Consider the following 12,349-nt stretch of genomic DNA (forward strand, 5'->3'; position numbering starts at 1 on the left):
CTCTAAGGAACAGTTCAACTCATGAAATAAAGCAGACAATAAGATTATGAGAACTGAATGAGATGGGTACTTCTCGCCACAGCAATATTTTGCTATAACTGAACATATAAATTATTCTACACCCTTTGATACATGTATGTTCCCTATAAGTACTGTTATGCAATTTGTTAACTCACTTAACCATAAATAGACCTCATGACCCCATTCTCAGTTAGTTTCTTGTGTTAGAGCATAAATATTGGTAAGACATTCTTTGAAACTGGGCAGATCTAGCAGAGTCATCACAGTGCAGAAGGCCATTCAGTCCATAATGTCTGCACCAGCTCTCCGAATGAGCAATTTACTGAATGAGCCATTCTCCCACCTTCTCCTCACAACCCTGCACACTCTTCCTTATCAGATAACAGTCGAAGTCCCTTTTGAATGCTTCAACTGAACCTGCCCCCATCACACTCTCAGGCAGTGCATTCCAGACCTTCACCACTCCTTACTTCATTACTTTAAATCTGTGCCCTCTCATTCTCGATCTTTTCATGAGAGGGGGGGGGGGGAGAACCAACATGAGATTTGAGATTTCTTCTGCCATTTCATTCAGCACTACAAAACCACCCCCCCCCCCCCACACGATGTGGACGCAAAGAGCAATTCCTAATGAGCTGACAAAAGTCCAACCAAAGGAAATAGTGAATTTTCAGCCGCTTGAACCGTCCCATCAGCTGACAGGAATCTGCACAGTGTTTGCTCCAACCAGGGCAGCAGGCACATGCCTCTGAACATTGCTGAGTCTGAGCCAATGTGTGTGTGTGTGATCAGGGCAGGATTCCCGGTGGCGGGATGGATGCTGAAGCGTTCGGGCGGAGATCACTGGAGGAAGGGGCTGAAAAGGTGAGGGGTTGGAGGGGGGGGGGGGGGGGGGGAAATACCTCTTGGAAATGATGCCATAGCATCACCTGGTAGCAGGGCCGGGGATGGGGAGGGGTGGTGGGGGGAGCGGATGACCCTATCGAGGAGGCTGGGATTAAAGGGGGAAATTGGCCCAGAGGGAGCAGCCCCCACCCCGGCAACCGTGAAAACCTCAACACCCGCCCCCTCCTCCTCGTCCTCCTCCTCCTCCTCCTCTCCTCCTCCCTCACACCCCCTCCCTCACTCACCCTCTCCCTCCCCTTTAATGACAGCGCAGCACCATCTATCACCATGGAAACGTTTACTGAGGCGCACAGACCCAGAGAGGGCGGGCGGGAGAGCGCCTCCGGCCAGCACCCACTGAGGCCTGCGCACACCTGCCCAGCCGCCGAGCCCGAGACCGGCGCGCGTCCCACTCACCTGGGCGCTGAGGTACCTCAAGGCGCATCGGGAGGCAGCAGCTGTCAGCCCGGCGCTCGCTCCCACAAACCCCCGCGCTCGCACTATGCCAATGAGCGCCGCGGCCTGACGTCAGCGCGTCTGAGGTGGGGCCCTGACGCCGTCGCCGCAAGCGTGTCTGACGCAGGCGCGTGATCACCGCCCCGCCCTGGTCGCCGCCTGCGCGTCGGGACGGGGGGGAGGGGGAGGGGGCGGGGCGAGGAAAGCGCACGTGGTGGGTCCCAGGAATGTTGCAATAATATCAAAGCAGAGTTTTAGGATTTGAAGATTTTGTAATTGAAGGTTACTGCTGTGTGCAACCCTGGAGAAATATCATTCGGGACATTAAACAGATTGTTTTTTTTTCATTTTCTTTGAACATTTCTCTTTAACCAGATATACCAATATTGAAAATGGGAAAAAGATTGGTTTGACAGTGAAGCTTCATCCAGTTGGGCAATGAGCCTTTTTGCTTTCCAGTTGGTGTCAGAAGGCAGTGCGTCACAAAGATGAATGTGTTGGCTGACTAAAGGCTGGAGCATGGGGAAAGTCAGGTGTTAAAACCTCCAGGAATATATTTAATCATAGTTGTCAACCCTAAGAATACTGCTGGGTGCTGAAATAAAAACAGGAAGTGCTAGAAATACTGGCAGCAGCGTCTGTGGACAGAGAAACAGAGCCAGTGTTGAGTCAAATATGACTTCTTCCGAAGGAGTCATATTTGATTCAAGGCATTAACTCTACCTGCAATATTGCAGCTGTGGAGCAGCATTACATCCAAGCTACTATTGCACAGCAGCAACCCAAAATTGAACCTGCAACTTTAAAATTTTAAAGGGAACATTGCACTCCAGTACAAATTTTGCAAGACTTTCTGTATTATCAGTAAATTCTAATTATAAAACACATAAATAGTATGTAAATGAGTGAGAATGTAATTAACTCACCTGATAAGGTGATCCATGGACTTTAATACAAAATGCAGACTTTTCATTTTCATTCTGTAAATTAAGAAGACCTGCATTTTGCAACACATTAATTATTTGTGTACTGAAATGTTAATAATTGTGCAATATTTTATTATTTTATACTTTATTTTTTATTTTAATGATTGTCTATAACTGAATGCTTGTTTTACATCATCATCACAATTCAGCATATACCACCACGATGATTTTTTAATAAACCAATTATCTATCTTGGATTGTGCTGCTACTTCTGATATTTTCCAAACTGTTCAAGATGCATTATCCAAATTTCAACCTGACCTGTATTTAAACAAGGCATTTTAAAAAATTTGAAATCCAGCCCGTTCACTTCAAAGTAATTTCCTGGATTTACTTTTGTCCATTCTATTTATCTTGTATACTTCTATAAAAGTGCCTCTTGGATCTTCTTTCAAGGCTGACAACCCCAAATTTCTTCAATCACCCTTCATAACCCCAAACACACTGATCAGCCTTATGGCTCTCCTCTGCAGTCTCTCCACTGCAGCAGTGCAGCCTAATGATGTATGACCACACAATGCCAAGGTAATCTGTTCAGTATTGATAAAGGTCAGCAGGATGGATATACGCAGGATACCCCTCTAGCGTACTTTGAAATGTGTATATTGATAATGTAAACAGGAAGCTTGAATCTTAATAAATCTCATAACTTGACATCAATCAACCTTTACCTTATGAAAAAAGTAAAGTTAAGCTATTGTGTAAACCAATGGAAATGCTAATTTAAAAAAAGACTCAAGCTGTTTATTTCCTCCATTGCCTTGCACTCCTGACCTTATCCTAATGACTCATATGCTTTCCCTACCTCATTTCTAGCTCACAGCAGGCTTAGCTTCTGCACACTATCACTTCCTGCTGTTTGTGTTTGGCTAACCCATTTATCTCAAACTTAAGCCCAACCATATTGGTCTTAAAACGTAAACAAAGCTATGCCACCTGCCCTGTACAAAGACCTTACTGCACAAACTATTCGAATGTTATAGCTGGTTATTCTATTGTGCAAATGTTGCCATATGAAGAATGGCGATTGGAGGTCTGGCGCTGTTTTTGGGGCCATACGCCGACTTGTGCTATCAAAATAAGAAAGCTCAGAGTGGAAAATAAGATGGGAAACTTGATGGAGAAAGAAAAATAATATTGACTAAACAAATGCAGTTTTGTTCATAGTCCTAGCTATGAGATTGTGCTTACAATATAAGTATTATCCTGTGTTACATGACATTGAGGTTAACACAATATGTTCATTTCTTGTCTCAGCACTAAATGTCCCACCCTTTTCAATGGAATGTTAAATATGTGTTTACAGTTCCTGTGTCACATTTTTGTATTAAGTGTTACAGGATGGTTCATGTATAATAAAGAAGCCACTACCAAAGCCATAATTTTTCAACATCTACTTGTGAATATTGAGGGCTATACATTGGGGAATAGCCTCCCCTTCCCTCAGCTTGAATTCTCTATTATTTTAAAGTTTGGAAGGGCATTCGATTTTTGGGAACAAGGTTCTTTTGTTAGCTGCTTTCAGGAGATGATTAAAATAAAATTATGGAAGTAACATTCTCGATACATCCTGATTTTCTGTGCAGTGTTATCAAAATAGAAAGTACCATTCCCAGCACAAAATAAATCATTTGCCTTGCTCTCATATATGTTAAAGGATCTTATAATAAAGTGGCTCCTCTCCTTGCATAACTAAAGTCATGCAGAGCCATCCAGAGGCAGTCACTTCATTAAGAAAACTGAATTCACTCATTCATTTACAGAGTTAGGTGGGATTATAATTTAAGGATTGATGTTTATTTATTCAATGATCTGATGATAATGCAGTCCAATTGTTCCACATCAGGAATAGATTTAAACCAAATACAAGGCCCTCCCCCCACCTCCTTACTTGTCACAAAAATCACTATACTCAAGTGTTGTTGAAAACATGTTGAGGGAAATGATTTACTTGGCGATTTTCTTTTTAGTGCAATTCACTAATGAAAACAATTTCACTAAATGTAGAAAGGAGGTTCAATATTATGCAGGCATTAAGTTTTCCCAGAGATAACGGGGTTATGTACCTTGGTGGGGACTCAGATTACAGAATTGAAAGGTTTAAAGACATTCCTACACGTGATGAAAATAGAATCACAAGAAGAACATTAGAAATTGCAGCAGGATTAGGCCATTTGGCCCCTCGAACCTGCTCCACCATTCAGTAAGAATGGCTGATCGGATTGTGGTCTTACCTCCAGTTTCCTTCCTGGCCCCCATAACCCTTAACTCCCTTGTCAATCAAACATCTGTATAACTCAGCCTTGAATGTTTTCAATGACCCAGCCTCCACTGTTCCCTGGGGAAGAGAATTCCAAACACTAACAACTCTCAGAGAAAAAAAATCCTCCTCATCTCCATCTTAGTAAGAAGGTAACATCGATGACATTTCATAAGATTTCTGTTTTCTATTGTGGGTAGGTCAATGTTGCTATATTACTCATGTCATAGACTCTCAATTTCATTTATTACCATTAGCGTTGAAGAATGGGATTTGAGGTCATTTTGATAACTTCCTGCCCATCAGCAATTATCTTGAAAAAAATCACATTTATTATGCAAGACCTTGAAGATTATGGTCCACACATTAATTCAAGTTTCAAGATGATTGATGGTGGACAGGAAATTGTTGATAGCTTCTAAGAAGTATAGAATATACCATTTTGCAAACACTGTCCTTGACTACTGGACTCCTCAGTTGTGCAAGACTGCCTGTCTGCATTCTTCGAATACCCACTCCTTGCAATGCAATATAACATTATATGGCCAACAGAACATTCTGGTTTCATTTATATTTACTCTGCCTACATCCCACACAATTGCCAAGGTCAAATTCATGACAACTGTCTTCACTACAAATACCTCTGGCTGCCTTATGTCACATAATATACAAAGAAACAAAATCATTGTGCAATCTATTCAGTATAAGTCCATGGACTATTGAATGGTACTTTGAAAGAATCGTGCAAACAATTTCACTGAATCTTACCCATCACAGCAAGCTCAAGGTGACATCAGGGTGGTGAATGGTTCTTCAAAGCCACATTGTTTTACCACACAGTAAAAACAAAGTAGTCACTTGGTAGTACAAAACTTGAGCATTGCCAGAAAAAAGAGACATGCTGTTGAAGCTTTTTGTCTTGCACTCATCTGGACAGATGCAAGAGTACCAAATTTCAAAGAGAACAACAATTTATATCCCATGACAAAAGGGTGCTGGTTGGTTGGCCAGTGGGCTCTGATTGGTCAAGGTGTTGCCATGGAGAATACATTAGGCTGAAAAAAGAGACATGCTGCGAAAGCTTTTTGTCTTGTGGTTCCAAACTTCTCTCATCAGATGTGTCACCTTGGATCTCCCTCAGGATAACTGCCCCCTGGTGTATTCTCTATGGCAATACCTCTGCCAATCAGAGTCCACTTGCTAACCAATCAGCACCCTTCTCTCATGCAGTATAAATTGTTGTTCCCTATGAAATTTGGTATTATTGCACCTGTCCTGATGAGTGTAAGACAAAAAGTTTCGACAGCATGTCTCTTTTTCAGCAAAACCAAAGTAGTGCCTCATGAGTGGCAGAGAATTAAATGCCAAGAAGAGTTTTAGTCAGAGTACCACTTTGTGGGGATTGGAGGAAGCTTTTTGTTGATGGTTCTTTTCTCCTGCTTTGAGGGTGGATGGGAGAAGAAATAGAAGAGTAGAGTGGGGATGAAAGCAGAGTGTCTTTGAGGCTGACTCAGATTCAGGATGACGTGTCTGATGAGGGAAGTTTGGAACTAAGTCAACTCTATGTGGCAAATTCAATAAGACCTGAGCCAGGGCGTCTGCAGAAGTCCCAGGACACTGTTGATGGCAGAATACTCACTCTGGATCATTAATGGGGCCTGGAGGATTAGACCCATTACTTGGAGAATCACAGAATCACAGTGCAGAAGAGGCCCTTCGGCCCATCGAGTCTGCACCGACACGTGAGAAACACCTGACCTACCTACCTAATCCCATTTTACAGCACTTGGTCCATAGCCCTGAATGTTATGACGTGCCAAGTGCTCATCCAGGTACTTTTTAAAGGATGTGAGGCAACCCGCCTCCACCACCCTCCCAGGCAGTGCATTCCAGACCGTCACCACCCTCTGGGTAAAAAAGCTTTTTCTCACATCCCCCAAACCTCCTGCCCCTCACCTTGAACTTATGCCCCCTTGTGACCGATCCTTCAACTAAGGGGAACAGCTGCTTCGTGTATCACTTCAACCAATCAGATTGAAAAACCAGGAAGTATAAAATAGAATATTTAATTCAATGCAAAATTATGCACAGAAAGCAAAGTAGAGAGGGAAAGAAAGGTGGATTAAAAATAGAGAAAGAAAAAAGAAAGTAAAGGTAAAACTTTAATTTTCTTTACATCTCCAACAATAATTAAATTCTGAAGGATTTAGTCTCCACATTATAGAATTAAATTTTTAGTGCAAGAAAGGTTTGGCAGTAGCTTTTCTTTATTTTTTCATGGGATGTGGGCGTCACTGGCAAGGCCAGCATTTGTTGCCCATCCCTAATTGCTTTTGAACTGAGTGGCTTGCTAGGCCATTTCAGGGGGCAGTTAAGGGTCAATCACATTGCTGTGATCTGGACTCATATTTAGGCCAGACCAGGTAAGGATGGGAGATTTTCTTCCCTAAAGGAAATTAGTGTTCAGATGGGTTTTCACAACAATCGATGATAGTTTCACAGTCACCATTACTGAGATTAGCTTTATATTCCAGATTTATTAACAGAATTCAAATTCCACCAGCTACCATGGTGGGATTTGAAGTCATATCTCTATAGCATTAGCCTGGACCTCTCGTCCAGTGACATTGCCACTCCGTCATCATCTCCCTGTAAAAATTAAATTAAAACTTATCATGCTATTAAAATTGTACTTGCGCCTGAAAGAACCAGCCCTAATTTCTTATAGGCTGTTTGTTGGGTAATCAGTGGATAAGTACAGGAACTTCACGCCTTTCATGTATTTTAATGCTGAATCTATCAGTGAGGTACCACTGTAGCGAGGGTTGTGAAGGACCAGGAAACTCGGACAGGAGCTTCTTGATTTCCACATATAACTGCACATAGGTGGATGCTGAAATCTGATGTTTCTCCTTTATTCTTTAATAACAGTGGACACCGATAGGCTCACGGTTATTCCAATCACAAAATCTGGGCCAACTTGTTATCGTTAAGCTACATGCAAAAAATTAGCGTCACCAGGTTTTAGTGTGTGAATTGCAGAATAGGTCTCAAAATACCCAGGATTATTTTACTTTTTTGCCATTGCTGTTCTGTAATCGGTCAGCCAAGGTGCTGAAGTATCCATTGGAGTGACTGTATTTTGCATTTTCTAAATCCAGATGCTCCTGCAGGGAATGCTGAACAGTATTACTGATCCCAAGTGTATCAGTTTTAATTACTGAATCATGCGACAAAAATACGAAACAAAAAAATTCATATTTCGAAAAAAAAACTCCAAAGCTTATGATGTTAGCAAGTTGCAAAGAAATCAGTAAATGTTTGATCCATGGTTTGGACTGCGCTATACGCTGTAAATTTATTTACAAAACTATCTAAACAGCCAGAGCTTGTGTTGTTGCAATTCAGAATTCAACAGTACCCTCTAGAGTTAGAAAATGTAAGAACAAAGTGTAAAAAAAATGCAATATGAAAGGCCAATGGTTATATCCCACATCTAGTCTTGTCTTTCTCCCACAATTCCTCGCTTTCAAATTTCTGCCCTCACCACCGCACCAAAGTGACACTAGTCAAAGTTATACATGACTGTGGTGCATCATCCCTCCCAGTCCACTCTGCAACCTTTGTGGCTCAACCATACCATTATCCCCCAACACCTCCTTTAATAGAATCATAGAATTTTTCTAGCACAGGAGACCATTCAGCCTGTCATGTCTGTGCCAGCTCTCTGCTAGAGCAACTCAGCTCGCCCCACTCCCCTGCCTTTTTCCTGTAGCCCTGTAAATCTTTGTAGTGCAGCTCAGTGGGACTTTTCTTGTTTCTGTCTACACAATTATAGCCAAAGCATCTCCAGCAAAGGTTTCTCGTCACACCCCAACACTATTGTTCTGGAGTCCTCCAATAGTTTATCGTTGTCCCCCTCCTCTTCTTCACCTACATGCTTCCCCTTGGCGATATCATCTGAAGAAGGCGTGTGGTCAACTTGCAAGTGCATGCTGACTACACCCAGTACTATCTCTCCACCATTTCTCTTAGCCTCTCTGCTGTTTCTGTTTTGTCAGATTGCTTGTCCAACATTCAGCCTTGGATGAGCTGCAATCTGCACCGGTTAAACACTGGTAAGACTAAAGTCATTGCTTTTGGAACTTCCAGAAACATCACGCCCTTGCCACCAATTCCGCCCCACTTCCAGCAACTCACTCAGGCCCAACCAGACCATTTACAACTTAGGTATCCTGCTGGACTCTGGTTGTACTTCCAAACTCTGCATCACAAAGACCACCTGGTTCCACCTCTGTAACATCATCTGCCTTTGCCCCTCCTACAGACCATTTGCCACCCTCATCCATGCTTATGGTCACCTGCAAACTCAACTATTTCAATGCTTTCCTGGCTGGTTTCCCAATTTCCACTTCCAAAACTCTGCTGTCCATATCCTTTCCCACACCAAGGCCTACATGCCCACCACCTATGTCCTTGCTGACCTATGTTGGTAGTCAATCCCCCCAAAGCCTTCAATTTAAAATTCCTATACTTGTGTTTAAATCCCTCCATTACCTCTTCCCACCCTATCTCTTTAACCTTCGCCAGTTCAATAAGCCAACATTCTCAGTTTCTCTTGCACTTTTCTGTCTCCCTTTGCCTCACCCACAGGTGGCTGTATCTTCAAGTATCTAGGCCCCTCGCTCTGGAGTTACCTCCCTAAACACTTCCTACTCTCCACCCCACTCTCCTCCCTTAAATCACTCCTTAAAACCCACCTCATCAACCAACCTATTTGTAACACTTCTTAATACCTCCTTCAGTTCAGCATTATTTTCCTTACACCTTTGCAAAGTGCCTTGGGATTTTTTTTTTTGCATTAAGGGCACCATATAAATGCAAGTTGTTGTTGTTAATAGTCAAAATCGGAAATAATGAAGAAAAATGTACAGGAGGCAAGTGTCCAAAAAATAAAAATGAGGTTAACATTTAGATGTCCTGCTTTATCAGGACTCCAGTTACACTTGAAATGTTAACCTATCTTGCTCTTTCAGTTGTTAAGTGATCTATTTTTATTACAGAAGGAACAATATCTGCTTTGATAGAATGGAACTGGTTAACATTGTGGTTCACAACATTCTTTTATAGTTAGTAGTGACCTGAACAATAGCTTGGTCTCTTCGTATTTTACAAGCCCTTAAATATTTCTTTACAGCGAGGAATGTAATGGTGACTCTTGGTAGTGGTGACCTTTTCTGCATCTGTCAGCGAGAAGAAAACAATTCTGAAGAGAACAGAGTTATGACCAACTGGAACATTGAAAGAAAAGCTGGTGTAGCCAGACTAAAGGATAACATAGGATCCCAAAACAGCGAGTAATTCATATATTTCATGTTGGTATATTAGGAATGTGCATTGTGCTCAGAGCCATATCAGTTAACAGTTTCAATTAAAATCTACACAACACATTTGTGTTGAAGATCGTAATTATTATAGCTATGATCTGATTATCTAGCTTATTGCTATGCCAAAAAGCTGTGTTGCAAGATGTGGTTTCGTACACATCGCTTCCAACATTAGCTGGGGAGGTCATTAGAGTTAATCAGAGACAACAGAGATCCATTGTCAAATGGGAAATTTGCATTGTCAATTACATTGGTTTCAATTTACTGCAAATGTTTTCTTTTCAGAAAAAAGGACTTGTGTTTATATGGCACATTATCACAGCCTCAGAATGACTCAAAATGTTTAACAACCAGTAAGTTACTTTAAAATGGAGTTGCTGTGGTTATTTAGGTAAACATGGCAGCCAGTTTGCACATAGCAAAATCCCACAACAGCAAAAGAATGAACTTAGTCTGTTTTTAGTAGCGTTGGCTGAGGGATAAATGTTTGCCCTGACACTGGGAGGACTGCCCTTCTTCAAATAATGCCATAGAATATTTTATACCCACCTGAACTGGCAGTTGCGGCCTTGGCGCAACATCTTAACCAAATAACAATGCAGCTCTTCCTCAGTACTGCACCGAAGCGACAGCCTGGATTATATGGCCATGAAAGATTACATTGTGCAAATTAGCAGGAAGTTCCAATTAGAAGGAAGCTCTAATTTGCACTATGTATTCATTGAGCTAAAACTTTCCAATATACAGTACTGACAGATAGCTGGAAGTAGGTTATTTAGCCATTGCCATATGGCTGCATTTTTAAAGAACTATTATCACATTTTTGTGTAGACTCAACTCGTAAAACAGTCATCAACTCGGCTGATGCTTCATGGGATTACTGGCTACAACAGGTTTGTGGCAAAGGTACAGTTCCAAAGAAGAGTCATATCGGACTCCAAATGTTAAATCGGTCTCACTCCACACAGGTGCTGCCAGACCTGAAAATCAAAGAGGACATTTGGAAGTTGTTCAGCCATTAACCCTCTCTCTCTCTCGATCCCATCGGGCACCGTCTAGGAAAGTTCCATGAGTGTAAGCTCCATCTGGTGGCGATTTCAATGCTGTGTCTGTGGACAGGACCTCATACTCAAATCACAGCGGGTCGGGTAGTGTACTTTCTGGCGTAGTTCTGCGTGACTCCAGTCAGGAAGGCCTGGGTAAAGAGGAACCCAGGCAACCAGAAGACATGGAGCTTTTCATTATCAAATCGGTTTTGCAGGAATTGTGGCTGGGCCAAAAAAGTCGGTGACATAGCTTCCCAATGATTAAGGCTGGGATAAGAGTGTTGAGCCCATTGATCAGGCAGTTTTCCAATAAGCAGACTTCCTGCCAGTGCTTCCAGCTGTGAATTCATCACCACTAACCTTTAATTGCTTTCTGCAGGCTCTGAAGGGTGAATCGTGTTGTTTGGATTAAATTATTAAATCGCTCCATCTCCCGCACTAATGCTGTGTTCATGCTTTCTTCATATTTTACTGGGTATTTGATCAATGCTTGTTCAATATCACAATCTTTAGGCAGCTTATCCAGGATATCTGTTGCAATATCATGTAGTACATGATCACTGGAGCCAAATGGACCTCCCTGTCCACGAGCTCCCTGTGTTAGTAGCACTGAGTCAGACATCATCTTGGTTTGTTGTAGATCCTTCGATACTTTTACATTTTCATGCATTCCAAAGACCTCTGGGTGCTGAGGCGCAGGTAGTTTCTTAATTAAGTCGATGTAGTTGTCATAGTTTCCTTTTGGGGGGTGCACTGGGGGAAAATGAGTACCTTGGGTTTCCTATCAGCTCAGAATTGTAAACATCTGCCAGAATTGTCATCAGTAGATGGCTGTCCTAGTCATCTGTCATATGGCCCCCATAATTACGTTCACCGGTCAGATATGTGATTGCATCAAATGGTACACTGTCATACTCATTAATGAAGAGCTGCAACTGCCTAACACTGATATGCAGGTCAGACTCATTAAATCCATATGGAATATTCCAGCCAAGAGGACCAAACTTTCTCCTCTCCTGTACAATGGCATGGAAAAAAGCAAAGTCCAAAAAGAAGTTTCTGCCAGACCAGTCCCTTTCTAATGCAGCTATTGAAAAAAGTGGGGTCAGAGAGAGGGTCAGTGAGGTAGGATTGGAGTAGGTTTAATCGGAGACCACTGGGAGGTTCGTTAGTCATCTTCACACCTTTCTGCAATATGGTCACATGAAACTTAGGAGATAGGTAACTAGTGAGCCAGAGCCTAAAGACTGGGTGGCAGGTCTCACTGCTGAATTATTCACAAATCTTTTCCAGTGTTGGCATCCAGGA

The 12,349-nt window shown here is 42.2% G+C and overlaps 2 protein-coding genes across 6 annotated transcripts in view; both read right to left on the minus strand.

Moving 5' to 3' along the window:
• mrtfba (myocardin related transcription factor Ba) overlaps nt 1-1,431 on the minus strand; it is a 290,981-nt gene extending 289,550 nt beyond the window's left edge. For all 5 annotated transcript variants that reach the window (XM_078559102.1, XM_078559106.1, XM_078559104.1 and 2 more), the window contains exon 1: nt 1,324-1,431. The gene's annotated coding sequence lies outside the window, so the exon portion shown is untranslated. The remainder of the gene's footprint in view (nt 1-1,323) is intronic.
• lyrm1 (LYR motif containing 1) overlaps nt 1-12,349 on the minus strand; it is an 862,750-nt gene that overhangs the window by 356,718 nt on the left and 493,683 nt on the right. The gene's annotated exons all lie outside the window — the stretch shown is intronic.

Source organism: Cetorhinus maximus, chromosome 15 (assembly GCF_964194155.1).
Source record: "Cetorhinus maximus chromosome 15, sCetMax3.hap1.1, whole genome shotgun sequence".
NCBI lineage: Eukaryota > Metazoa > Chordata > Chondrichthyes > Lamniformes > Cetorhinidae > Cetorhinus > Cetorhinus maximus.